Here is a 3,043-nt window from a genome sequence, read left to right as displayed (position 1 = left end):
TGGGAGGCTGTCCTGTACATTGTAGCATGTTTAGCCGCATCGTCGGCCATACCACCCTGAACGCGCCCGATCTCATCTGCCAAACTTTTTTGAAAAGCGCCTCGTCTTTACACCGACATGGATGAAAACCACAGTGGCTCCACCTTACCAGGCCTTGTCATCATTGTCAGCCATTTGGACGTAGCCCTTCGGGCAGTTGTAGTACGCGATCTCCTTTCGGTTTTAAGTTTTATTTTCTTGTTGACTAATAATTTTAAGCAGCTTCACATGTGTTTAATTATCTTACATGTATCGTCTTTAGGGAAATGTCTGTGCAAGTATTTTGTCCATGTTTAAAACAAGTTATGTGTTCCCTTGATTGACTTGAAAGAGACTTTTATATATACAGATACACAAGAAAGTTCTGTATTATGTAAATGTTCTCCGTCTCTGGGACCGGATTTTCTTTTCTTTCTTTCTTTTTTTTAATTTAAATTCAGTTAGCCAAGGTATAGTAAGTACATCATTGGTTTTTGATGTAATGTTCAATGATTCATCCATTCAGTATAACACCCAGTGCTCATCCCATCACGTGCCCTCCTTAATGCCCATCACCCAGTTACCCCATCCCCCCACCCACCTCTCCTTCAGCAACCCTCAGTTCCTCTCCTAGAGTTAAGAGTCTCTTATGGTTTGCCTCCCTCTCTGTTTTTTCTTGTTTTATCTTTCCTTCCCTTCCCCTGTGTTCATCTTATTTCTTAAATTCCACATGTGAACGTCAGCTTCTGATAGCCTTTTTGCTTCCTTCTTTCTACTTCCTCTCAGTTTGTTTTTTACATCTTTTTGTAGCATCTTCGTTTTGTATTTTATTGATGTTAAACCTTTCTTCTTTCCTAATATAGACACAGATGACTTTCAAATTTCCCTAAGTGCCTCGTCTCTGGGCCTGTGTTATTTTGAAGTCCGTGGGTTAATTTCAAAGTTTTGTGGATTCTCTAGAAATCCTCTTGTTATAGATTTCTCGTTTAATTCCATTGTGCCCGAAGAACACCCACGACATGGATTTCAGTCCTTCTTCTCCGATGGAGTATTACTTTATAACCCGTGATAGGCTCCTGCTTGGTGCATGTTCCATGTGCTTTTAAAGAAAGTGTGTATTCTACTGCTATTGGGTGGAATGTACTATAATTAAGTCGAGTTAGCTGATAGCGTTGTTAAAGTCTTTTTTATAACTACTGACCTTCTCTCTATTTGCTATATCAAAAGCTGAGAGAATTTTTGAAATTTCCAACTATTAAAAGGATTCGCGTTTATGTCTTTTAAGTTCTATCAGTTTTCACTTTATGAAATTTAAAGTTCTATTTTCCAGGGCACCTGATCATTACGTTTTCCTGATTAATTGATGCTTTTATCATTATTAAATATCCCTGTGTATCATTAGTAACACTCCTGGTCCTAAAATTTAACTGAGCCACTTTTAGAACTGTTTTTCTTACAATTCATGTTCCCATGGCATCTCTTTTTCAACCCTTTTGCATTTAACCTAGCTCTGTCTCCATATTAGAGCGAGTTTCACTCTTGCCTTTTGCAGCCATCACTGAAGTGCCGGCAGCCAACATGAAGTTCAATCCCTTTGTGACTTCCGACTGGAGCAAGAACCAGAAAAGGCATTTCAGTGCACCCTCCCACATTCGCAGGAAGGTTAGGCCTTCCTGTCTTTCTAAAGGGCTGAGACAGAAGTACAACCTTCGATCCATGCCCACCTGAAAGGATGATGAGGTACAGGTTGTGCCAGGACACGACCAAGGCCAGCAAACTGGCAAAATAGTCCAGGTTTACAGGAAGAAACACGTCATCTACATTGAATGAGTACAGCGTGAGAAGGCGAACGGCACGACTGTCCGTTCACCCTAGCAAGGTGGCTACCACTAGACTAAAACTAGACAAAAACCACAAAATGATCCTTGAAGGTAAAGCCAAATCTCGACAAGTAGGAAAGGAAAGCTGCAAACAGGAGGAAGAAACATTGACAAGATACAGGGATAGAGTAATCTTATATAAGACTTTAAAGAAAAACTTAAAATGAAAAAAAAAAAGTGAGTTTCTATTCAATGGCATATTGCGGCGTCTTGCAGCTCTCCCGCCTAGCAATCTGGGCCTTTTATTGGGAAAGTTTGGAACATATACAATTAGCTTAAGTATAGGTATGATTGGCTTTAACTTCATCCTCTTATTTTGAGTAGCTTTATTTCTCTTTTTCTTTCCTTCTTTCTAGCTTTCTTGCTTCGTTCCTTCCTTCTTTTATTTCCTTCTTTCCTTTATTTGTCTTTTCATTCTTTCTTTAACCCAATTCCCTCACCCCCTTATGCATAACTGAAGTATTTTTCAGTATCCCAATTTTAATCTCTATCTTGGTTTAATACTTATTCCTTTTGTTTTATATGTAAGTGGTTCCTGTAGGGATTATATTACACATAGTTAAAATTAGGGCTTTCACCTTCGATGATAAAATTTTTCTTCACGTACAAAGGAAAAACTTATATAGTATGCTTTAATTTCTACACTCCCATCTGTTTGCTTTTGTTTCCATAGACTTTATTTATATATACATTGTATCCCCCACAACGCATTGTTTTTGGTTTTCTAAACATTCAGTTAACTTTTTTTAAGATTTATTTTTTACCTGACAGAGAGAGAGAGAGAGAGAGAGAGAGCACGCGCACACGTGAGTAGGGGGAGGGGAAGAAGGAGAGGGAGAGGGAGGGAATCTCAAGGAGACTCCCTGCTGAGCAAGGCGCCCAAGGCAGGGCTCAATCTCAGGAGCCTGAGATCATGACCTGAGCCCAAATCCAGAGTCAGACACTTAACCTACTGAGCCACCCAGGTGCCCCAACATTCAGTTAATTTAACTTAATTTTATTTTAAGATTTTATTTATTTATTTGAGAGTGAGTGAGAGTGAGAGAGCACGAGTGGGGTTGAGGGGCAGGAGGAGAGTGAGAAGCAGACTCCCCGCTGAGCAGGGAGACTGACGCGGGGCTTGATCCCAGGACCACGGGATCATG

At 40.1% G+C, this 3,043-nt stretch overlaps 1 pseudogene; it reads left to right on the top strand.

The window, feature by feature from the left end:
- Window positions 1-1,596: 1,596 nt before the first annotated feature.
- LOC123840726 (large ribosomal subunit protein uL24-like) lies at window positions 1,597-2,065 on the top strand (annotated as a pseudogene).
- Window positions 2,066-3,043: the final 978 nt, after the last annotated feature.

Source organism: Mirounga angustirostris, unplaced genomic scaffold, assembly GCF_029215605.1.
Source record: "Mirounga angustirostris isolate CCGP_5_RB_7025 unplaced genomic scaffold, mMirAng1.0.hap1 SCAF_33, whole genome shotgun sequence".
NCBI lineage: Eukaryota > Metazoa > Chordata > Mammalia > Carnivora > Phocidae > Mirounga > Mirounga angustirostris.
This window is presented reverse-complemented; position numbering and strand designations above follow the sequence as displayed.